General features: G+C 35.6%; 1 protein-coding gene across 8 annotated transcripts in view; it reads right to left on the bottom strand.

Annotated features, from left to right (window-relative positions):
* Window positions 1–27184, bottom strand: part of R3HCC1L (R3H domain and coiled-coil containing 1 like) — a 79754-nt gene that overhangs the window by 34664 nt on the left and 17906 nt on the right. The window contains exon 1 of one of the 8 annotated variants that reach the window (XM_038578469.1): window positions 954–1097. The exons of the other annotated variants lie outside the window; for them this stretch is intronic. The gene's annotated coding sequence lies outside the window, so the exon portion shown is untranslated. Of the gene's footprint in view, window positions 1–953; window positions 1098–27184 lie in introns of those variants that run through there. 8 annotated transcript variants of the gene reach the window in all.

Raw genomic sequence — 27184 nt, 5'->3', positions numbered from 1 at the left:
AGAGACACAGGCAGAGGGAGAAGCAGGCTCCATGCAGGGAGCCCGACGCGGGACTCGATCCCGGGTCTCCAGGTTCCCGCCCTGGGCTGAAGGCGGCGCTAAACCGCTGAGCCACCCGGGCTGCCCTCCAGTTTGCTTTTTAATTGGAAGGGAGAATCAGTTATTTGGGGTATATTTTGTAGCCAACTCATCCTAGAATGGCCATGAATATGAAATTCTGTTCAAAATTATATTTTATAAAGGAGATGAAAATTGATTCCTTTATGAATTAATTGCTAATATACACCTTTAAAATACAAATGAGCTTGCAATTCTATGATTTAGGTCAAATCATCTTTTTATATACAACACTTCTGAACACAAGGATCGTATCTGAGAATCTGTCCAATTGCTTCTATAGTTTCAAATATTCCTTGAGAGAAAATAATCAGTAACTTCCTCTGCGTACCTCTCTGCCCCATCTTCATGAGTAAGTGAACTAGCACAAAACAAATCAAGCTTTTCCATCTTTATAACAAAATTTTAATGTCATTTGTCTATGTTTGGTATATAAAACATATGGATCTCTCTTCATTCAACAATAGAGAATACTGACACTTAAGGCATTCATTGGATAATTCAACCATGAACTGATTTGATCTAGTGCTTACCAATGGCTCACTTGAGACATCTGATATTTGAGAGAAACTGCCTAACAGGCATGTTAACTATCCATTCTTCAAGAATAAATTAAGCACTATCACTTTGTTAGCTCATTAGAATGCATCATAACAGCATATATCTTGCCTTTTTACTTAAAACGAAATAATTTTAAATACACAGGTAAGTTACAAAAGTAAAAATACTACAAAGAGTACCAGTACATCTTTTACCCATATTTATCTGCTAGTAATGCTTTTAGTTGCAAGGGAAAAAATGCACAGTAATTATTCAGTACAGAAATTGGACAATACCTTGATAAAAGCAATCCATAGGGTAACACTGCAAGAGCCTGTTCCTCATCAAAATATCCCCCTAGATTTAGCATCCACTAATGATTCTAATCTGATTCGATCTTTATTATGATGGTTGCAAAATTGTTTTCCAACTCCGAAAGTCCCTTCACATTTGCCAGTCAATCTAATATTTTTTTCTGAAAGCAGAAGTAAAACCATCAAAGTAAGCTATGATTTCCTAGGTTAAAATTCAATGTTAAAATCTCACTTTTCAGTTATTAGATAAAGGAAATGCCCATCTGAAAAACATTTTTTAACTTTTGCACACCGAAGTTGAAAGGAACTACCATCTTACCCCATCTCGCATGTATGAAAAAGAAGGGGGAAAAAAAGCATGTCTCTCAAAGTTACATAATCCCTTTAGGTAGAGCAAATGTGTCCCTTTCTCCTCTTTTCCAGTAAACACAGATTTAAGTTGGGTGTATAAATACAATGATTAATCCATCCCAGATGTCTGGTAATATTTATTTCTCTGTCCCTTTTTAAAATCATGTCAAATTCCTTTGGGAAGGACACAAGGCAAAATTCATGTATGTTAATAAACAGAAAAAGGATCTTCCCTGTATCATTTTCATATCATTAATTTCTTCTCCATCTTTAATTTTTCTTCCTTCAATTTTCTTTAGGATAACACTCTATTCCTATTTAACTTCTGAGTTAGTGACTTAATTAGCTATATTATAACTTTTGTATTACAAAATTTTCAAACATATATAAAAAAAGAAAACATTTATAACTCTCAAATGCCCATCACTCAGCTTCAAATCATGGCCAGTGTTTCCTCATTTTATCTGTGCACATTCTCAAATATCACTTCATTTTATCCTTAAGTACCCTCAGTATCTATCTTTAAAAGATTCAGATTTTTTTTAACAAAACCATAATACCAATACACACCTTAAAAAAAAAAAAAAGGAAATAATTCCTTCTATCATCACATATCCAGTGCCAAAATTTTGCCAACTGTCTCCTTTTATGTGAACACTTGGTTTGTTAAAATCAGGATCCAAAAAGATCTACATGCTGGTCTTTTAATTTATAGGTACCTGTCAAACTTTTTGTTTTCCTGTCTTGCCATTCATTTGTTAAAGAAACTGGGTTATTTGTCCTATAGAGTTTCCCACATTCTGAACTTTGCTGATTGCATTCTTGTAGTATTGTTCAATAAATTCTTATATAGTCTCTGTAGTCCTAAAAAGTAGTGGTTGTTCCAAAGGCTTGATAGGATTTGGGTTTAATTTTTTTATTGCAAGAATATGTCTTAAATGGTGCTTTGAACTCCCTACTGTGTCACATCGGAAAGCTAAAATGTCTGATTGTCTCCTTTTTGTAATGTTAATATTCATTGATCAGTGGGTTCATGTACTGTCAGCCTGTACCATTCACCATAAAGCTTAGAATGAGTTTGCCACCCAATGGTTTTAGCAGCTTCTGATGAATACTGCCAAGACATACTATTTCATCAGGGTTTGCAAAACGATGACATTCTAATTGTTGTTCTTTTTGCATTTATTAGCTGAAATTATTTTAAAATGAACTTTCTCTCACCAACTATTTTGTGACTCAGAGATACAGTTTATATGCCTAAGACAGAATACTTCATTATTTATTTACCAGTTTCTGAATAAACTGGTTTCATGGCATCTTCCAAAGGTGACCAACATTTTGTTGATTTTAACTTTGTGTTTCAATCCACTGCACTAATTATTCCTCTTGAAGCTCAACCTATCTTTGGCCAGTGGCTGTCCTGTCTGAGGGTCCTTTTGAAAGAACCCCAAGTTGTCCCTGACAGTTTCTTCTTTTCCTTTTTTTCATGACAAGATGTCCTACTATGCCCTACCCAGTGCTGGAATCAGCCACATTTTTCAAGAAGTTCTGGTTCACTTTAATGAAAACAGTATTTTAAAAACCACAATCTGGGCACTAACATGAGTATACTGCTATTGCATTTCATTGTGTCTAAGCCCTTTTAGATCTCACAAGGTTTTTGATTCTTGGAAAGCATGATAATGAAAATACCTATTTCCATGTTTTTTCATCGCATAAGTTATTCAGAAGTATCTAAAGCCTATATATTTTTTTAAGATTTTACTTATTTATTCATGAGAGAGACAGAGAGAAAGAGGAAGAGACAGGCAGAGGGAGAGAGGCAGGCTCCATGCAGGGAGCCTCGATCCCGGATCTCCAGGATCACACCCTGGGCCAAAGGCAGCACTAAACCGCTGAGCCACCCAGACTGCCCTATATATTATTTTTAAATTGATTTCCAACTTAATTACCTGTGGTCAAAATGAGATCAATTCTTCAAAATTTGTTGATTTGGTTTTATGGTCTAATAAATGGTCAATTTTGGTAAATGTCTCATCTGTGCCTAAAAGTAATGTATACCAATCAAATTTTGGGGTGCCGTACCTGTGTGTAATCATTAATCAAGTTTATTGAAGTATTATTCAAATGATACCCTTACCTGTTATCTGTTTAGTTAATCATGGGTGGTGCACGTGTGTTCATTAAATCATGTTTTTTTTTTTTTTTAATTTATTTATGATAGTCACAGAGAGAGAGAGGCAGAGACATAGGCAGAGGGAGAAGCAGGCTCCATGCACCGGGAGGCCTGATGTGGGATTCGATCCCGGGTCTCCAGGATTGCGCTCTGGGCCAAAGGCAGGCGCCAAACCGCTGCGCCACCCAGGGATCCCTAAATCATGTTTATTAAAGCACTGTTCAAATCACAGCCTTATTATCTGTTAGCTTAATTAATCATGAAGATGTATATGTAAAATACCTATGTATGTGGATTTATTGATTTATCTGACTTAGTATATCAATTCTTATATTTTTATGTAATTTTTGATGTTAACAAATAAAATTTAGAATTGTTCTATTTTCCTTGTAAATTGTTACTTTTACCATTATGCAGCAATCCCTTCTATTGTTGAACTGGAGGAGTACAAAGTCTTTTTTGCCTAAAAGTAATATAACTATGGTAACTTTCACTGGTATCATTAGGTATCTTGTCCTTTTCCTTTCAACCTGTGTTATAGGTCTCTTGCAAAAAGTATACAACTAAAGAGTGTATTCTTTACCCATTCTGTCAGTGTCAGTCTTTTGTCAAATTTAGTCCATTTACATTTATTGCAATTATGGATGCATTTGGAAGTATTTTCTATCTTTTTATTTTGTGCTTCCTTTCCATTTATCCTACTTTTTGTAATTTTATTTTCCTGTTTTCTTTCAGGCTGATCAAGTTTTTTTCTTCTATTGCTCAAAAAGCTCTATGCTCTTATTTCTAGTCTGTTAGTTTTAACTTAAGTGCTTATCTAAATATCTAAAGCTAACTATTATTTGTATATGTCTCCTAAACAACTGTACAATACTTTTATTTCACAATGCTTTCCATATGTACTCTTAGGTTTTGTCTGAAAATATCTTTACACTGCTCTCATCCTTTAAAGGATTTTGACTTTCATTGTTACTGTTAAGCAATCTGTTGTCAATCTATCATTGCTTTGTAGGTAATCTCTCTTTCTCAAGATATTCTCTTAGGTATTTGGTGTTCAAGTGTCTACTGTGTGTTTATTATTTTTCTACTAGAACAACACTATGCTTCTTGATTATTTTAGCTTTGAGGCTTTTACCAATTCTATTCATTCAAGGCAATACCTTCAGATCCACCTTTCCTATCACTAGTTTTCTCTCCAGGTTTGCCTATTCTGCATTTTATCCTATCCAGTCATTTTTAAATTTTAATGACTAAGGTTTTGTCACAGAAGTCCTATTACCTTCCACCCTCCCCCTGATTTCCCTGGTCTTATGTTTTCTTTAATAGCTGTGTTGATGTTGTTCTGATATTTGTTTTCTTCTTTTATCTTTAATCACTTTTAACATTTCCATTTTACTTTTTAATGTTTATTATTATAATCCAATCTTTTTTTTTTTTTTCAGAAGTGTGTGTGTGCATTACATGAATGAGCAGTCAACATAAGCTGTTTCCTGGGTTAGAATCCCAGTCTCACACTTGATTAGCCCTTACCTTTGACAAATTACTTAAGTTTATTGGGGCAAAATGTACCACTCTAAGCCTTAGCTTACTCAAAACATAAAATGAGGATAATAACAGGCTTATTTCATAGGCACACTGAACAAATTAAATAAAATATGTATACAAATTTGCCAGTCATGGTAAAGTCTCAATAAAAGTTAGCTATTACTTAAATAAGTAGTTGAGTTTCTTAATTATAAGTTTGCAGAGAGAATCAAAAGCCCTTTTGATACAATATTCAAAATGTGCCTTGATCACTTATAAAATCCATTTCTACCTAACACAAATATCTACTGTAACTATGTATCCTGGTTTTGCCTATCATTCTCTTACTAACAGTCTAATATTGTAAACATCTAATAATTCAAAGTAAACACAATGTAACTCAGTTGCAAAGTAAAAATACAAATTTTGAAAAGAACGGATTTCCTGAAGTCTATGAAGATAATGTTGAAAGAAGTGTTCATCTCACAGCAAAACCCTTGGGGAATGAATATCTGACTGAATCAAACCAGTAACAACTGAAGGAGGGAAAAATGTAACAAGGATGATGACAGAATAGGAAACAAGAAAGAAAATGTCAAGGGATTAAGAAAAATCCCTTGAGAAACTGCTAAAGCTCTCAATAGTTTTCCTAAGACTGATGCACTAGGTCTAGTCTGTATGATAAATACTAAGAAAATCAAAGTGAAGGATGCTATCAGACTATCACACACTTTTTGTGGAAAAATCATACCTAGAAAATATATTATTTTTTGTTATGGAGAATTAGCATAGCCATAATTAAAACCTAAATTGTATTAAATATGTGGTAAAATAAATGTTTTTATTGCAGAAAACAAATTTTTTTTTCATTACTAAGAAACACTTTAAGAGGTATTTTCAAAGTAGCAATTTTCTTAAGAATTTCTCAGGGCACCTGGGTGGCTCAGTGGTTGAGCATCTGCCCTCAGCTCAGGTCATGATCCCAGAGTCCTGGGATCAAGTCCCACATCAGGCTCCGTATAGGGAGCCTGCTTCTCCCTCTGCCTATGTCTCTGCCTCTCTCTGGGTCTCTCATGAATAAATAAGTAAAATCTTAAAAAAAATAATTTCTCATAAATGTATTTTCTAAGGGAAGAAAGACTATCATATAAACTGTTAACAGGGTACCTGGGTGGCTCAGTTGTTGAGTGTCTGTCTTTGGCACAGGTCGCGATCCTGGGGTCCTGGGATCGAGTCCCTCATTAGGCTCCCCACAGGAAGCCTGCTTCTCCCTCTGCCTATGTCTCTGTGTCTCTGTGGCTCTCATGAATAAATAAATAAAATGTTTAAAAGTTAAAAAAAATAAACTGTTAACAGTGGAGTAGAAAATGAGAGATGAAAAAAAAAAAGAAAATGAGAGATGAAAAAGAATTAAGGATTAATTATCTTTTTATACACATACCTCAGTAGTGTGTGAATTTGTTACAATAAATGTAGTATTTTTGTAATTAAAAACAAGATTCCTAAAATTTAAAAATATGCTATTGTTTTTGTACGAGGCCATTACCATGAACTGCTGTAGGAGAAAGCAAAGGCAATGAAAACTGATAAACAGATCTTTATTGGACAAAAGGACTCCAAATAGGAAAATGATGATTGGAGAAAAGAGTGACCTCTTTAATATACTTGACAGTATAATAAAGCAAGTAGCATATAAATTACTTGATGTTGAAAAGATACCCTCAAATGTTGCAAATGCTGAGAACTTTTACTTTCAGTCTAAGAATGGTCTAGAACAACACTGTCCAATACATAACCATTAGCCACATGTTGCTATTGAGCATTTGAAAAGTGGCCAGCCTAAACTGAGATGTGCTATGCACGTAAAAACACCCCCTGGATTTCAAAGGCCCAGTACACCAAAAAAATAAAATAAGAATAAAAGGAAAATGTCTCATTAACATTTTTAAATTTATATATGTTGAAGGGATACTATTTTGAAATATGGGTTAAATAAAACACATTAAAATTAATTATGTTTTTTTAAACGTGACTACTAGAGAATTTTAAATTACATATGTGGCCCATGTTTGGGTCTGTGTTACATATCTAACATGATAGCACTGGGCTAATATCTTGCCATATCTAATACCACAAGAACAAACAGTCTGCTTATCCTCTTGTGTATTACCTGTTTCAGAATTTTCACTTTTAACAACAAGGCAATATACCAAACCAAGAAATCAACTAAAACATAAATGTGTAGGTAAGCTTATCTCTGCATAGACAAAACACTTTAAATGTTCCATAAGTTCACAAGAATCAAAACAATAAAGCATCAAAAGAAGTCTACTTATATTTCACAAATTAGAAAATAAGACTGATTAAACAACATAACTATGTGGTAAAAGTTATCCTCAACTCAAATTTATGAGCATTTTTTTCAGATATATTTAAAACTGTGAAGGGCCCTAGATTTAGAATCATTTCTTTGCATATAATAAAGCTTCCTTTGTGTTATTATTCTATTAAGAACATTCTTATTCTCACTGGTCTACTTACAAACTGGCAAAACTAAGAGATGCCAGAATCTTTCAGTTCAGCATCATATATGTCCATTTGGAAGGAATAAAAATATCTTGAAAGTAAATTTAGGGCAGCTCCGGTGGCTCAGCAGTTTAGCACTGCCTTCAGCCCAGGGCATGATCCTGGAGTCCCAAGACCGAGTCCCACGTCAGGCTCCCTGCATGGAGCCTGCTTCTCCCTCTGCCTGTGTCTCTGCCCCCAAACCCCCCCCCCCACACACACACACTCTTTCTCTTTCTCTCTCTCTCATAAAATCTCAAAAAAAAAACCCTAAATTTAATGATGTTTTTAATTAAATGTAATATACAAAATATGTTAAGTGACACAAGTAAACTAACAGATTTCTGAGAACATAATTATATACTTTTAAATTCTAGCCATCCCCTCAGAAAGATTCTCTGCTCTTCCCTCCCCAATTTCATAGTTAGGGGAATGGAATCACTGTCAACCCAGCTGTTCACACCAGCAACCTGGAAGTCATTATCCCTGACATTTCAATCAATTACCAAGCCCTGTTCATTCTACTTCTACACTGCTTCCAGTAATTTTCTAAAATACAAATTAGATTTGGCCATTTCCTTGTTCAAAATTCTTCAGTGGTCCTTATCACATAAAACCTTTAAAGTATCTTGCATAGTGTATTTGGCTCTATGTGATCTAACACTGCCACCCCTAAAAATATCTATCTACCTAGTTTCATTTCCAGCCACTCCTAATTTCAGACTTCATATTCCATCAATTCCAACTCCTGGTACTACTAGAAACATGACCAGCTGCCTTCTCACACCAAAGGTTTAAGACTTACTACCTTTTCTGTTGGATGCTTGCCTAATGATCTCCTACCTGTCCTTCAACTCTCACTTTAAAGATTACCTCGTCTGTAACTTCGTCACTGACTCTTCCTCATCTGTTCTTGTACTACTAGTAAGTTCCCACTATATACCTTTACATATACCTTCACTAAAGCAATTATCATATTGCTTTACAGTTATGTGTTTGCATGTCTGGTTCTCTTCTGAACAGTAAGTTCCTTCAGAGTAGGGTTAGTGTCTTTTTATCTACAATGCCACAGCACTACATTTGACACTAAATAAATACCTGTCTGATCATGACAAGTGAGACTTCTCAACAGATGATACTTCCCTAACCTCCAGCTGTGATTCAGGGCCCATACATTTATTCATTCCACAAACATTTACCGAACACCTATTATGTGCCAAGTCCCGTCTTAGGCACTAGGAACACAAAACAAAACAAGTCTCTGGCCTCATGCAGCTACACTATAATAGTAGAGACAAAAAATAAACACTGAAACATATAAAGTCTGATAGTGATAAATGCGATGGAGTAAAATAACACAGGGACAAAGATATAGAGTGATAAGACATATGGCTATTTTAGAAGGGAAAACCATAGAGCAAAGCAGGGAAGACCACTCTGAGGAGTTGATACCTGAGCTGATACTTGAACTGAGCCAGAGAGTCACACAAATCATCCAGGGAAAAGAGAATTCTAGGAAAAAAGAACAAGTGCAAAAGCTCTGAGGCAAGACAACAGAGTAAAAAGGGGTACTAGAAGATAACTAACGGCCAGAACAAGTAGGGGCCCACAGGCCAAGGCAAGAGCTTTGAAATTTATTTTGAATGTGTTGAAAAATCACTAGAAGGTTTCAGTAAGACAATGACATGATCTGACTCACCTTTGCTAAAGATCATTCTGGCAGAGATGTAAGGAACTGACTACAAAGAGTAAGAGTAGAAGGAGGAAAATCTGTAAAAAAAAAAAAAAAGTCTAAAAACTAATAGGCATGCAAGCATGTCTCCTTCAACAGAGGAGGTCACAAGAAGTAGCCAGAGTAATGAAATATACTGAAGGGTAAGCTAACAAAAACTTGGTGGAATGACTGTATGGGACGTGAAAAGAAAAGAGGAGTCATTTTGAGAGTTTGGTCTGATCAACCTGGGTGAAGACAGTTACATTTACTAAGTACAGAAGACTAGGGGAAGGAAATAGGAAAAGAGAAATCAAGAGTTGTGATCTGTACATTTTAAATTTGAATGCTTTTTGGACACCCTATACAGTTGCTAAGCAAGCAATTGGAAATGTAAGTCTAAAGTTCAAGGGAGGTGAAAGAATTGGAAGATAAAATTTTGGGAGTCATCACCATAAGGATTCAAGTCAAGAAACAAGATTAGGCTACTACTAGGGAGTGACACAGAAAGAAGGCCAGGGGAACTGAACCACAGGGAAAATTACAACCTTTAGATGTCAGGAAGAGAAGATGTGGGCCAGTAAAGAATGAAGAAGAAAACAGGAGGAACAGAAGCATGTAGTATCCCAGAAGCCAAGTGAAGAAAACATTTTTTTAAAAAACATTTTTAAAAGGCAAGAGTAGTCATTTGTATTAAATACAGAAAGGTCAAGTAGGAAGAACTGAGAATCTTCTCCTGGATTTGGCAGGATGGAGGTTATTGGTGACACTGGAATGGTTTCAGTTGAGCTGAAGAGATAAATACCTCACTGGAACGAGTTAGAGAGCAAGTACAAGGTATTAAGAATGATCCAACAAAAAGTTAACAACTGTAAGATTCGAAAATCTATCAATACTTGCTCTGTTATATCTTTATTAGAAACGTAAGGGTAGTGCTAGGTAGGATATAATGTTTGGAAGTGCTCAATTATTCACCTCAGGAGTTAAAGCACCTTGAGCCTCATATTCATATATAAATCAGGCTCATATATCCAACATCTTTCTTAAAACTTATTTGTACCTTAGCAAAGTTCAGGATTCATTAAAGCCTGTACAAAATCAGTTTTTCAGTCACTTGAATTCAGTCACAAATGCTTAAGTTCTGATTTTTCAGCAATGGGCATATATAACTTTGGAGTACTGGGTGATGAACTTGGGAATGTAGCAGTTACTATTCATTTACAAACTTTTACAGAATATTCAGTGTTCTGATCACAATAGATTACAAAGTTCTTCTATTTGGTCACTATGGTCTACTACCTGAGGAATGACATCTCCAAGTTAGAAAGAGAGAGGTCAAACAGGTTACCTTTTTAAAAGATAATAGATGACTCAAAGGTCTGTAACAGAAAATCATTTTAAGAAAAAATTTAGTAAGGTATAAAACTAGCTAAAAAGGTTAAGTTTTAGGGGTATTTTTCTTAATGCAAAAGCATCATACAACAAACCTAAAACTTAAAAAGCTGCATTCTCTCCTTATAAAAATAATCACTACAAACATATTACTACATATTCTTCTACTTTTTGTATTTTTTTAAAAAGCTTTGTAAGACTTACCTGCTATGAGCATAGATTCCTGTTAGACTTTCTAAGCTAGTTTTTTTCAAAATTTTTCCTGCACTCCTGTTAAAGACATTTCACATGACACAGTATGAAATCATACACACAGATGAGACTGAAAAAAATTCCATAAAATACCCTTACTAAAAAAAAAAAAAAAAAAAAATACCCTTACTATTTGCACTGGTCTTGTTTTTTAATCTTGTTTTTTAATTATTTTAGTTTAATTTAAAAATTTTAGATTTGTATCATAATTTAAAATCAATTTATTCACTAAGTTGTTTTACTTGATTGACTTTAAAAATACTAAACAGCATACTCATATCAGAGATTTTCACAGCAGGCGCAGAAAACATTATTTCAAATGATTTAAAATTTTTGTTGTAGAGCAAGACAAAAGGGAAAGTAAAACATGAGTAAGACATCTTAAGATTTAAAAAAATAAAAGACATCTGAAGATTACACCACCTTACCAGGAGTCTTTGGCAAAATAATAAAATTTGGAATAAACCTATACCTAATCTTTCCACTCTTGTAAGGTTCTATACTCCCACAGCTCAGCATATTTCTGCAAATAAAAAAAAACAAAAATGTCCTTCCTCTGCAAAAGAGCTTCACTTTAAAATACACTTGACCTAAACACAACACAGAGGCACTTGTGTGTGATATAATAACATAAAAAATTATACTTGGACAGCAGAGAAATGGCTTCACATTTAAAAACTATAAAATCTGCTAATGAACCACGACTGATTCTGCTGTAGTTTTCTTAATGCATCCTTCCGTAAATGCACTTGCACTAGTTAATACAATGACATATTTTATACTTGAAAACACAAAATAATTCCTACATCCACTTGAAGGTTTATTCTTAACTTCTATTCAAACCAGGTTCCCAAAATATAGCTTATATTTCAAATAAACAGAATAAAGACAATAACTTATAACATTACTATCTACAGTTGAGGAGATGATTCCTAAGGCTTTCTTTTAACACCTGGACTGAAAAAATAAGTTTTAGACACTCATTTTGAGGACCTTACATAATCCTTACTCAAAGGTATGGAAGAAACAGATTCATTAATGGGAAGCATTATCCAAACTGCTAAACTGGTCATGTACAAAGTAACACATCAGGGCCTTACTCATTGTGAAAGGCTGCTCTCAGCCCACATACAACACAACTATATTATGACCTCCAGATTACTAGTAGAGTACTATTTTTATTGTTTCTGCTCCTCCATTACCTGTCATATCTTGCCACTCTAAGCATTTTCATTTCTCTTAGAGTGCTATAAATTCCATTGTTCAAAGTATCTATAAAATAAGAATAACAGGCTTCTAAGTAAGGATCAGAAATGCCTTTTACTTGAGCAGAGTGTATTAACTTTAATATATGAACTTTATGATGCCTATCTTGAACCCTTATCAGTTATTATTTGCTTATTTGATGATATTCAAATAGTATCATCTTCATTCAAGTCTCCCAAAACCCTACAAAGCAGTATTACTACCAGTCCAATTTACAGATGAGAAAACTAAGCCATGGGGATGTTAACACACTAAAGGCCAAAGAACTAGAATGTGGCTGATTCTAATCCAGATTATCTGACTCCAGTGTGTGTGCTCCTAACTCCCTTTTGGCAATATGCTTTGATGCTTTATGACAATACGAATATCCCAGTGTGTTCAGAACCTTCAGCTTTAATATCTGACAATCCTTTGCGGGGAAAAACAGTTAGGAAAACCATATCAATTAGCTGATGTCTAGGAGATCAGAAGATCTAACTACTTCCTTTTGCTTCTTCAAAAGCTGTTCCAAAAATAATTGAGCCATGGAGCCATGGAAGTAAAGAAAAGCCAGAGGAAGACCAGTGGGTCAAGAAAGCTGATCAGCAAGTGTTCAGAGATCTAGTCTTGCCTAAGATTACACCATGCCTGTTCTATAGTGAATCCAAATCCAAGATTCTCCATTACTATTTGAAGATCTACTTGCCAAGAATGATGTAGGACTGTTCCTTTTGAGATGCAGCCCTAAATGATCTCTTTGAATGCCTGCTGCATGTTGTAGATTTCAATAAATATTTCCTGAGTAAATGTGGGGGAGGTATTTTCTGCTCCTTGCTGCCATACCAAACTACTAGCTCACTCAATTCTCAATTATACTCTGAGCTCCTTGAAAGCAAGAAATGCCTTATCACAATCTTATATTCTCAGTGCCTAGCACCATTCCTGGCAATGGACGGTGTTCAATAAATGTTTGGTAAATAAATGAGTATAAAAGCAAATGTTCCTAACACAAAGCAATATGAATCCAGATGTTTCTCCTTAATTTGAGACTCTGAATAGGTGAAAGTATTCTCAATGAAATTTAAGAATTCTTTATCGTTGTGCTATTATCGTTGTCCCTATTATCCCACAAGTAGACCTTTCTTAATGTACCATATGTGACACATAGTACATATCTATTTACAGAAAGAGACTTAATGTGCAAACTAATGGTGAGAGAAAAATTAAACCGGAGCCAGGTTAAATCCCTGTCCTCCATACCTGGTTCATTCCTGAATACCACAATGTACTACCACCATCAAAAAAATGATACTCTATATTTTTAAAGTATTACCCACTTTTGGTCAGTACTGAAAAGTGCTGAGACTATGAATGTTTCCAATACTATAAAAAAAAAAAACCTTATAGTCTGTTGGATTTAAAGAACTGTACATGGCAACATAACTTAAATCTGAACTGCACTAAAGTTGATGAATAAAGCACTACGCTAAATGCTCATATATATTATCTCATTTAACCATCAAAAACAAGTCTTCAAGATATGTACAACTATTACCATTTTAAAGACAAGGTCACTAAGAATCAATGTCATACATCTAGCTAGTAAGCAGTGGGAACAGAATTGAAACCCAGCTTTGACTGATATTCAAGCTTAAAACTGCTCAGAACTCTGCACTCCACAGTATATCCTCAATAAACAATTCTTGAATTTTCTGAATCACACTAACTTTAACATTGTGTTAACATACCATATTTAAACTTTATCATTCTGAGAAGTAAAATAAAGGAAAATTGTTTACCTTCATGAGCTCTACACATACTTTTACACCTTAACCACTGAAATCTTGAATCATATAGAGGCGTCTATCACTAACTTTCCCTTCTCTGAAAATTAAAACTTTGCTCCTCCAATCCTAGGAAAACACTGTTGCCATCCACCACTGTGTTCTGTATAACACTTGCCACAGCTACTGGTGGCGGTGGTCACTACCTTGGTGACACTGTGGAGTCTTAGAAGACTTGTTCTCCCCAATGCTTGTTTTAAAGGTTTTTACATCTACCACATGAAATGTTGACTAAAAACATCTGGGAAAAACAAGGAAATTAAGTGATTAAATATAGTAAATTTCTCTCTGCATGGAACAGCTCTTTCAGAAGATCGATTGTATGCTATTTTTGTTCCAAAATAACAAGGAAGACAGTTTGCAGATTTTATTTGTTTATATGCCAACAGGCTAAACATCAACACTGAAGGAATCAAACACTCTTCTGTATTTCTCAGGACTCAAAACAATCAGGGAAAAGAACCAACTTTATTCAGTATGGCTTACCTATTACTTAGATTTTTTTTTCCTTGTCTCCTTTTCTGATTTACTTCTACTCAAAACCTCAATGAATTTTGAGACATGGGCCATGAATGGTGGTATAATTAAAGTGAACCAAATATATTTCCTTTCTACTCTCTTAGGGGAAAAAGGAAATTTGGAGGTTCTGCAGACACATTCTCAAATAGGCAGGACTTCTGGACACTGTTGAGGATGTAGAAAGCTGGAGAATATCATTTCCACCCTTGACACATACAAAATAAAAGGTAGAAAATGTGCATAATCACAGATTTTCTTGAACTCACAGAGAAGGTCATAGGAAAAGCAACTAACACAAAATCTAAGGAAAGAAGCCAGGGTCTTCAAAGACCTTCACTGGATATACTTCAAAAATCTTCTTTTCTCTCCAAACTCAATCACAAGTACCACTCATCTTTATACCTAAGTACCTCTTCAATCTGTATAATTTTCTCCATCTTTAAAGATACCCCAAGTTAAACTCACACAAATGCCCAGAATATTATAAAAACCCATCTGTATGGTCTCTCTGTGTTGCTTACTTTCTATTCATTCTTTACCTTGCATCAAGAATGATCCTTTTAAAACAATTAGCTACTTAGGTATCCTCCTCCCTAAAATCTTACAACTTCCCATCATCCTTATGATAAAATCAACTTTTTAAACATGGTGTATAAGACTATAACCTGGTTCCAACCAATTTCTCTTAGCTTTTGTCACTTCTGTCTTCATATGCCACACAGCCACATCAAACTTCTTTCAGATTCTTGAACTCTCCATGTTACTGGTTTTCTCATCTTAGTTTCTACACAACCTCTTCCCTCTATCTAGTCTTACTCCCCCTGCAGCCTCCTAACCAACTTAACCTAATTTCTACTTAGGCTTTAGAGGTCTCTATCATTATTCTTTTTTGGAGAGCCTTACCTAATGATTTTAGATTAGGTGAGGTATCATTGCCATATACCTCTCCTGTTATAGCTCTTATATTTGATTACAATTACTTCTTTAATTCTCTGGTCTTGGGATCCCTGGGTGGCGCAGCGGTTTGGCGCCTGCCTTTGGCCCAGGGCGCGATCCTGGAGACCCGGGATTGAATCCCACGTCGGGCTCTCAGTGCATGGAGCCTGCTTCTCCCTCTGCCTGTGTCTCTGCCTCTCCCTCTTTCTCTCTCTGTGACTATCATAAATAAATAAAAAAATAAAAAAAAAAAATTCTCTGGTCTTCACCACTGTACTATACGTTCATTAGAGAAGGAATTATGTTTTCCTGTCCATCACTGCATCCCCCCACACTTAACACAGTCCCTGACATATTACATAGAATCAAAATAATTTTTTTCTTTTTGTAGAATAAATGAAAGAACAAACAAAAATAACAATTTGGGAACAGAAATTGAGAATGACAAATTTAAATGGTATTCCAACCAACAAAAATCCCATATCTAAATCATATCCTCAAGTAAGTAGAACTTCTGGACACTGTTTATGGTGTAGAAAGATGGAGAATGTCATTTCCACCCTTAACACAAACCAAATAAAAGGTGGAAAATGTGCACAATCACAAATTTTCTTGAATTCATCAGAGAAGCAAAGTCAGAAGACAAGCACCTAACCCAAAATCTAAGGAAAGAAGACATAGTCCTCAAAGGAGAGAAGGGACATGAACACTTCCTTACCTGTAGTGAATACTAGACACCATAAAAGCCAGAATGAAGAACTCGGTTAAAATGTTTTAAAAGTTGCTAAGGCCAAATTGGACTATCAGCAGAAGACAGAACCAAACGCAAACACAGAAACAAAGGGAATTCTCACCCACTCACAGAATCTTTTCCACAGACCTCACTGGAGGCTCAAGAGACTAAGAACTAGGCAAGAGACAGTGAAATAAAAGTCTAGCCTTGTGGTATAAACTTGGAAGAAAGAAATAGCATCCCATGTGGGCAAAGTAGCAAGCCCCACCTGGATCCTTCTCGCCTACCTCCCCTACAGGAAAGAAAAGGGGGGAAAAAGCTTTAAGTGGCTGGGGAAAGGCAACAAATCCTGTTACCCTCAGCAGCAAGTGAAGGCCCACTGCAGCTAGGCAAAGTGAAAAAGAAAAAAAAAAAAAAAAGAAGAAGAAGAAAAAGAAAAAACAACAACACCTCTACCCCTAAGGAAGGGGCAAGATTGCTGAAAAAGCCCCACCCTGAGATTCAGGGGGAAAGCATCTACCTTAAAACGGAGACTGAACCAAACCAGCAAAAAATGCCATGCCCCACTCCTCTTTCCCCAACAACAGCCTAGTATGACACAACAGCAATTTACTGCTTGGGGAAGAACAAAGAACAGAGACTTCTCTCAATGCAAGTTCAAAGGGAAGACCTAAAGCTGAGGGGAGAGCAGACTAGAAGAGAAACTCTTTAGCAAACCAAACTGCACCCAAACCACAAGCTAACATAAGAAAAAGCTGAAGACCATGGTAAATGGAAAGTAACCTAACAATAAAACCCAAATTCAGCTCAAAATCCTGACCAGAATGTTCTGGCTCAAACCCCTCTCCCCTCAACATACACACAAACATCACAGCAAAAGATAAAGCAAGTTCATCTCCAGGCATAAATAGTATTTACTACTCTAACACAATGTGCAGATTTTAACCAAAAAATATAAAAAAAGAACAAAATCACAAAAATCAAAAATGAAACAAACATAACCTGGATTGTTAAGAGACAACCAACAGAGCCAGACTCAGATATGATCCGGATGTTCAAACTAATGTAAATGGAATTTAAAATAGTTATGATGTTAGGGGCACCAGGGTGGCTCAGTAGTTGAGCATCTGGCTTTGGCTCAGGTCATGATTCTGGGGTCCTGGGATTGAGTCCCACATCAGACTCCCTGCAGGGAGCCTGCTTCTCCCTCTGCCTATGTCTCTGCCTCTGTCTCTCATAAATAAATAAAATCTTTAAAAAATAATAAAAACTATGATGTTAAAAGTTCTAATGGCAAATGTGGACAACATGTACAACAGACGGGCAATTTAAGCAGAGAGGCAGAAACTAGAAGAACCAAATGGAAATGCTAGAAATAAAAACACTAAGTAACAGAGATAAAAACCTTCAATGACCTTATCAATGGAGTCGACACACCCATGGAAAGAATTGGTAAAGATGGGTCAACAGAAATTACTAAAACTGAAACAAACAAGAAAAGAGAATTGAAAAAACAAACAAACAAACAAAACCAAAAAACATAAGACAGTATCCAAGTACTATAGGAAAATAGCAAATAATCTAACATATGTGTACTTGAAATCCCAGGAAATAAAAGAGAGAGAATATGTGACATAGCAATGCATAAAAAGATAAATCCAAGAATTTTCTATAATAAAGTATGTCTAACCACGTATCCAAAAAGCTCAGCATTATCAAACAAACAACTTGAGAATCTATGCTGAAATCAACACCTCGACAAATCATATTCAAACTGCAGGAAGAAAGAATAAAAGATAAAGCTTAAAAGCAGCTATAATGAAAAAGGCCAATTATATACAGAGGAACAGCATAAGAACTTTTAGGAATTATAAAGCCAGATATCATTAAAGTGCTGACAGAAAAAACTGTCAATCCAGAATTCTATACCCAGCAAGGATATCTTTCAAAACTGAAGAAGAAACAAAAACTTTCTCAGCCGAACAAAATATAATTCGCCATAGCAAAAGATCAAAGAAGATAAAATATATAACCATCTCAACAGATGCACAAAAAGTATGATAAAATTCAACATTCATCCATAACAAAAAAATTTCAGCAAGCTTGGGAACAAAAGGGAACTTCTTCACTTTGATAAAGGTTATCCACACAAAAAAACAGAAAACAAAAATGAAACAGTTATAAAAACATACAGCTTACATCACACTTGATGGTGAAAAATCAATGGTTTTCCTCCTAAAATCAAAAACAAGGTAAGGATGATCACTCTCACCACTTCCACTCAATAGTGAAATGAAGGTTCCAGCCAATGCAATTAAAAAAAAAAAAAAAAAAAAGATATCCAAATTGTAAAGAAATTGTCTTTGCTGAATTACTTTCTACATATAAAATCCCACAGACTTTACAACAAAGTTAGCAGAACTAATAAGTGAATTTAGCAAGGTAGCTAAATACAAGTAGTGTTCTATATGCTATCAATGAACAAATAAAAACAGAAAATGTAATGAGTACCACTTACAACATCACTCAAAAACATGAAATAACTTATGTATAAATCTAACAAAATATATGTAGAATCTATGCTGAAAACTGTAAGACACTGAATAAAAGAAATCAAAGAATATCTAAATAAAGTTCACGAATCGGAAGACTCAATATCAAGATGTGAATTCTCCCCAAATTGTCTTCATATTTTAATCAGAATCCCAGAAGGAATTTTATAGAAACAAGCTCATTCTGAAACAAATAGAGAGAGGCAAAGAAACTAAAAAAGCCAAAACAACTCTGATAAAGAACAACAAAGTGAAGACAACTTACTCTATCTTATACTACCTTATCTGTTTACTATAAAGTATAGTAATCAAATCAGTGTGGCATTGGAGAAAAGATAAATATATAGATCAACAGAACGGGGGGGAAAAGTCCAGAAACAGACCCACACATATATGATCAACTGATTTTCAGCAAAAGAACAACAAAAATTCAATGGTAAAAGGAAAATCTTTCCAATAAATGGTGCTGAAAAAATTAAAAATTTGTTATAACAAAAAGATAAATTCTATTCATACCTCACACCATATACAAAAACTAACTCAAAATGAATCACAGCCTTAAATATAAAACCTAAAACTATTAACGCTACCAGAAGAAAATATAGGCAGAAATCTTTTTGACTTTGGGTTAAGCAAAAATTTATTAGGTACAATACCAAAAGCATGATCCATAAAATAAGAAAAAAATGTTTAAATCAATAAACTGGACTTCAGCAAAACTAAGAACTGTTTTTCACAGACACATTTAAGAGAATAAAAAGACAAATCACAAAACAGAGGAAAATATTTCCAAAATGCATATCTAATAACAAATCCAGAATACATAATGGCCTCTCAAAACTCAATATCCAAAAATAAACAGCAATTTGAACAATACTTCACCAAAAAAGATATAAAGATGGCAAATAAGCACACCACAAAATGCTCAGTATCATTTACCACTAGGGAAATACAATTCCACTTATGAGACATTCTACAAAAAGCAAAAATTGAGGGGCAGAAAATATATCAGTAGTTATATGTAACTATAACTCAAGCTCAGGTGAGGGGCTGATTACAAAGGGGCAGAGAGGAATTTTCTGCATTGACGGAACTGTTCTGTATATGAATTGTGTGAGATTTATAGGACTGCATGCTTTTACCAAAATTCACACAATATACTCTAAGAAAAGCAAATTTTACTGCATGTAAATTATACATTAATTTTTTAATGAAAAAAAATCACATTCCCTAGAAATTCCTATCAAAATATAGGTGACAGCACTGATTCCTTAATTTCTGATTCTTGGCTTTGAGAAGCCAGTGAGTAATTAGCACAACCTTAATGAAGTTACATTAGTTAAGACCAAAGATCAATTTGTTTCTTAAAACTTAAGGTTATAGTCTTTCCTAATTTAATTCTGTAGTCATTACTTAAAAGTTCCACTGACTTACTCAACTTAGATGTGTAAAGATTGTAAAACTTTATTATCTATTCTACATATAACCAAACCACACAATCTTTGTATTGTACTCAGGGACATATATTGATCTATATTTTTAATCTGTTTTTTGTAATATTTTTATATTTTATTTATATTTTTAATCTGTTTAATAGTTTTGTTCGGAACAACCTTAGAAAAGAAGACAGTGAGAGTATTCTAAGATACTCTAGTAATTCCAAATAACATCAGGCACATCAATATATAATACTTTAACACACACCTTTTTTTCATAATTGCTTGCTCAAAACCTTGGTGACTCACCAGAGTCTATAAGATATAAATTAAATCTTACCCAAGATTCAAGGTTCTCAATAATTTGGTGTCACTCTAGCATTTCAATCATATTTTCTATCACTCTCAGACACAAATCCTCCATTCTGCATTGGATGGCCTCATGATCTTTTCACTCCAACTTTTAAAATGCTCTCCTTGAATTGTCTCAGTTTAAATGCTCTTCCTAGTCACTATTCCTTCAAAAACCTTATCTCAAATCCAGCTTTTCCCTTTTAACTGTTTGAAAACACACTGATTTCACGCTTCTGTGAATTCATGTGCATTCATATCTACAGTATTTGTTTCATTATATACTAACATATTCTTAAGTGTCTCACTTATGAATGTCACCTCATATTCTGTAATATAGTTTCTTAAGAGCAAAAACTATTTCCCACATGTTTCTTGTATCTTCAGGAACATAACAAGTACTCAGTAGATGTCCCAAGAAAAAAATTAATGTGAAAGTTAATATTAAAATAATTTTAGGGGTGCCTGGGTGGCTCAGTCAAGTGTCTTGGATCTCAGCTCAGGTCTTGATCTCAGGGCCAGTTCAAGCCCTGCTGCAGTAGCCGCACAGCATGGAGCCTACTTTAAAAAAAAAAAAAGTAATTGTGTAAATCACTTTAAATTTTAAACTAATTTAAAATACTTAACTTCCTAGAAAAGCTTATTTTAAAGCTTGAGAGACTGAAGCCAAGGGCACTAGACTTTGCTTACCGAGGTATGTGCTGCATCACATTCATCTTCCTAGTTCCAGGGTTGAATAGAGTGCTTGACATGTAGAATATACTTAATATTCAAATATTTTACTGAATTTCATTTTCTAAAGCCAAAGTAAGAACTGAAAGCCTGGAGTTCTATCCCAATTCTCCCAAGATTATATTAGTGCCTTGAAATGTTCTCTAATTTCTCATATGTGTTCATAGATTCTCCCTAAATAGACATAAAAAAAAAATCACAAAAACAAAAACTGTACTTTCTCCTCTATTTCAAGCTCACAGAGCAACTACCATAGTGCTGAATACATGCAGAGTAGGTAGGCAATACTTCCACCAGATTTCTTAAAAGCAACATAAAGGCAGCTCATATATACTTTTCTGCCCCATGTAAAAACATACTAGTTACTCTTCCTACTAAGAAGATTTATTTTTCATCATCTTTGGCAAAAATTCTAGAATGCTATCTGCCAGGTCCACTGCCCCAATAAATATGCATCCACCAGCAATTATGGAGATAGATAGCTTATGGGGAGGGGGCACTCTTTGGTCAGGTCCCAATGCTGGCCTGTGGTTAGGGGGAAGGGAAAGTGGGGGGAGGGGTGTGGCCCCATGATTAATCACTGCCCACTCTGCTTAGGGGTATTTATCACAGCCCGCTGTCAGGTAAATCACTGGAAAAACACCTCTTCAGTAATTAATGTGAAGTGACGGATGGACAGCCCCTGGGCCCATTAATCAGGAACATCAGCAGCCTACTGAGATTATGAATGTCAGGATGCATAAACTGCCGGTGGATCAATAGGCCCAGGAATTCATCCAAGGCTCTCATTTCCGAGGCATCTCCGGTACATTAGGCTCCCCTGACCCCTCCCCCAATCTGAAATGAAAAGCAAGGCTTCAGAACAAAGAGCAGGAGCTGAGGTCTGAAGTGACCACTTCAAAAAAGCAGTCAAGGAAGCTGGCCATGGTAGGAAACATACCAGAATAGGCAACATGAGCACAGAACTATACTCACAGTCCCTGCCTTAGCAATGATTTGACTTAACAATTTTACAACTTGGGGATCCCTGGGTGGCTCAGCAGTTTATCGCCTGCCTTTGGCTCAGGCCGTGATCCCAGGATCCTGGGACTGAGTCCCACGTCGGGCTCCCAGCATGAAGCCTGCTTCTCCCTCCTCCTGTGTCTCTGCCTCTCTCTCTCTCTCTATCATGAATAAATAAATAAATAAATAAATAAATCTTAAAAAAAATAAAAAAAAACAATTTTACAACTTTACAACAGTATGAATTGCATATATATTAAGTTAAAACCATACTTTTGAATTTTGACCTTTTCCTGGGCTAGCAATATGCAGTACAATACTTTCTAGTGATGCTCGGCAGTAGTAGTGAACCACACCTCCCAATCAGCCACACCATCACAAGGATAGACAACCAATACACTTAGAACCACCCTATACCCAAACAACCACACTGTTTTTCCCTTTCAGCACAGTACTCAATATATTACATGAGATATTCAACGCTTTATTATAAAATAGGCTTTGTGTTAGATGATTTTGCACAACTACAGGCTAATGTAAATGAGAACATTTAGGTTAGGCCACGCTAAGCTATGATGTTAAGTTAGGTATATTAAACGTATTTTCAAATTACAATGGGTTTCTCAGGACATAACCCCATTGTAAGTCAAGGAAGATGTGTAACTGACCAAAAGGTCCTTAGAGGTCTCAGCACCTGGCAGGGAAGCAGGAAGATGACAGTTAACATTTAATCACTCAGAGCCTGGTTATCTGTTTTAGGAGTAATCTAGCTTCTAGCTTCTCGTCTTTTACACATTTCTCTATCCATATTTTCTTTCCTTCATATTGACACCACTAATATTAAGTAGAGAAAAATAAAAGAAAATTCAATTTCTGCTACCTAACAACCTAGGTACAATTTTCAATTTAATAGGAAAAATAATTCATATAAAATAACTAAATTATTTTCAAATTTAATTTAGCCTTATCCCTCAATACTACAACAAAGTGGGAAGTGCCAAAAGTACCCAGTGTTTTCAATTGAGAAAAAGTGGTTATCCTGATTCATTAGCACTTACAAAGCATTCCAACAATATAGGATGCAAATTCAAGGGTATACTGTGGTGAGATTCCAGCAAAATGAAATCAGGTCTTAATACTATTTCTTCTCCAAGTCAAACAAAAAACTTTCCATCAAAAGGATCTGTTCAACTTGTAAAACAATATGGAGCTGAAAGAACATTACTATTTGCTGGTCACCCCAAGTTTATCAAATTTTATATGGGAAGTATAGCTGTGCTCTGGTCTCATACGGAACACATTCTAGGCTTGCACTGACGGGAAAGAGACTACACTTGCTGCCACATCCCGCCAAACCCCAGTGCTGTGCTTTGTGGTCAGACTCAGGCCAGGGCTACAATTGTTGGTCAGAAAGTGTCTCAGAGTTACGGCTGCCTGTTCCGCTAAATCTCATTTCATCCTACTGATGGATGGATGGACAGATGGCTGCTTGGTGAAAGCAGCATTATCAGGCAGCTTCTATGGAGCCTCTGAATGATGGATAGCCCTCTTTCTACTTTCTCCAAACCACCATCGATCCAAGCCATATTTCAGCGGTCAGAAGCCCAGTAATATTAAGACACACAATCAGGTTAAGTTACTTGTAGTGTAAACCTCTGGAATAGAAATTCTAACACCTCTGCTTTGCTGTCATGAACTAGGCTGAAAATGTTACAGTTTCATTCTTTCTAGCTGCTATCCCAATGAATTCCAACAGCTCAAAGCCCAAAGGGAACAGCTGGGCTCCATTCCTAGGAGCACTCGGAAAGCTACCTTGCTTGCCAAATTTTTTACTAGCCAGTTCTGTGAAACGAACTCTGCAGTATTAGTGCACAGATCTGTGACTATGTGTATCCAGTGGAGTGTGAAGCCATCAGAGCCATACAAATCATGTAGAGTTTGTCAGTGATATTATCACTAGCCTCAAATGTGTGGAGCCTTGGATTTACTAAGCAGTCCCTGCCTACCAACACCAAGGATGGTGCTTAATTAAAGCCACGACAGGTTAAAATTTTGTCTTTTGCTCATAATCCTAAATTCTATCCAGTCTGCCTGGCTGGCTTCGACTCTCTTATGTACGTATCAAATTCTAAGTACTAATCCTTGCCTGTGTTCACAAGCACGCTTCTGCAACCATTCGCTCTGTTGCCTTCTAGACACTCAGCTTGTCTATTTGGACTCCGTGCCCTCTTTGTTCCTTCCACATTATCCAGTGCTCTCAGACAGCAACTCAGACTCATATAACTGGACTCTGGATCAAAGTTATTTCCACTTATGTAGCTGGAAGAAATGGATTCTGACTCCAGCTTTTTGATATAGATTCCCTTTGTGATATAGATACCCTCTTTTCAAAGCTCACTCATCCCCAAATGACTTCCCCTATGAATGTTTCATTATCAGCTATACCCCACATCAGCTTAACCTACCTACCTATTAATGGCCCCCTCTTGATTGATTTGTTGCACCCTGAGCCTATGGTCCAGAGAATTTGTAGGATTAGAAAAATCTCAGTGGAGTGTTCTTCTTGCTCTTGTGTAGTTTAATACTTTAATGTTTATGCCTTAACAACATCTATAGTTCTGTTCCTTGTCCAAAAAAAAAAAAAAAAAGAAATTATGTACTATTTTTACAAGATACTACTTAATTATAAGGTTGTATCAAGACTATCACTGCCGGGATCCCTGGGTGGCGCAGCGGTTTAGCGCCTGCCTTTAGCCCAGGGCGCGATCCTGGAGACCCGGGATCGAATCCCACGTCGGGCTCCCTGCATGGAGCCTGCTTCTCCCTCTGCCTGTGTCTCTGCCTCTCTCTCTCTCTCTCTCTCTCTCTCTCTCTCTGTGACTATCATGAATAAATAAATAAAAAAAAAAAAAAAAAAAAAAGACTATCACTGCCCTTCACATAAACATTAAAGAATTTTTACAGAATCTTAGAATTACGTTACTGAAAGGGACTGCATAGGTCAGAATTCAACACCTTAATTTTCCAAATAAGGAAACTGGGGATCTGAGCTTGTGATGTCCATGGTTAAATAGATATTAAGTGACAAAGAAAGGCTAGAACCTAGGTTTTAATTATAAGTGCTGTGCTCGTTCTATTGTTTTCTCAGACATTTCATTTTCATCCTTCGGATTTCAAAGACAATGGAGATAATTAGGGTTGAGTGTCATTTGTGTGTGTGCCTGTGTATTTGGGGGGAAGAAGGTGACCACAAATAATTGAATTTGGTCACCCACACTATTGTGTCTCCCATCAAAGTTGCCCACTGGTCATCTGAGAGCCATTCATTATCTTGGAGAACAAAATTAAATGAATCCCTGCCGACTAGAAACCTCTACTCTTCTCCCTTATTATTTGTCACACTCCTATCTAGAAAGTTGAACATAGGAAAAGCAGAAATATATTTAATTCAAGTAGAATCAGAAAAGCAAGAAACTCCATAATTTATTTAAACTAAATGGATATAAGAGCAATGTGACCTCCTCATTTCCAAGGACACTATCTTCTTGTCAAAACACTGCACATGCTGACTGACTGGACTTTTACCCTCTTGTGGCGAAAATGTGTCACTGCTGCGTTTCCGGAAAGGCCAAGCTACCTCCATATGTATCTTAAAAGCTTCTAGCTGAAAAAGATCTTTAAAAACCAAATGGTATTACCTCATTTTAAAGGTGAGGAAAGTAGTTGAGGAATTTATCTAAAACTTACAGCTATGTGAGTAGGAACTGAGATCAGAACCGAGGTCTCGTACCAACTGAAACTAGTAGGTTTGTCCTCCTCCTAGTTGCCTTACCCAGGTCTTCACCCAGCAAGTACCCTGGATATAGCAGCCAAACAAAGTCTAATCAGGAAGTTAATTGTGCTGTAAAAATAATCGCATGATGCAGACCATAACCAAATATAGTATCCACACTAATGCTCATCTCCATTAGTATAAATCATTAGGAAGATTTTCCATCCCATTTCCACAAAATAGTGCCTCATACACTGGACAAGAACTCTACCATGACTATTCTTAACACCAGACAAAACATTTCTCTAAGAATTTTTTAAAAGGCACTCCTTCAGAAAAAAAACAGCTTGTGTTTTGTGAGCAATAAGAAATGACAATACTTTGAACTTTTATTTCTGTATACTCCCTAAGTTCACAAAAAGCCTGTTTTATTTGCATTAACCAAATACACTATAAAATAATTTTTTAATATTCATTTGCAAGGCTATCTTAAGTCAATGTAACAATCCTCTCATGAAAAAAGTCTTTTTTACGGAGTTTCTATTTGGTTAAGATCTATTAAGCCATGTCTAAGAGAATAATGATATATTTTTCAAAATCTGTGGCTGTGAACCATATCTAATTATGTTTTCTGTTTCATTAAGGTTCTGGCCCTACAAGCAAGATGGAAGAAGTGATAGAGTAGTACCAAGAGTAGTAGCAAAGGAAGAAAAAGAGGAAAAAATAACCAGCTACCATTTAATGAGTATTTACCACATGACAGGAACTATGCTAAATGTTTTTATATACATAAACACATGTATAAAAAAGATCTCATTTGATTCCAACTATAATACTGTAAGGTGGCTATTATTATCCCAATTTTACAGATGAGAAATCTGAAGCTGAAGTAACTCAAGATGACAAAGTTTTGAGTGCCAGTCAGGATTTCAAAGTCCCTGCATTTACCTGCTACAATATACTTCTTGATATTCAGCAGGATGGTCTCTCACAATAATATATTAATTTCATAAATATTCACAATTTGCTTAGAATCTGTATGAATACAAAAGCAACCAGAGTTCAAAGACTGCTGCAGTAAAACAAGAAAACCAGCGAAGGTAAGAATGAAAGAACTTTA

Source organism: Canis lupus, chromosome 28, assembly GCF_011100685.1.
Source record: "Canis lupus familiaris isolate Mischka breed German Shepherd chromosome 28, alternate assembly UU_Cfam_GSD_1.0, whole genome shotgun sequence".
NCBI classification, from domain to species: Eukaryota; Metazoa; Chordata; class Mammalia; order Carnivora; family Canidae; genus Canis; species Canis lupus.
This window is presented reverse-complemented; position numbering and strand designations above follow the sequence as displayed.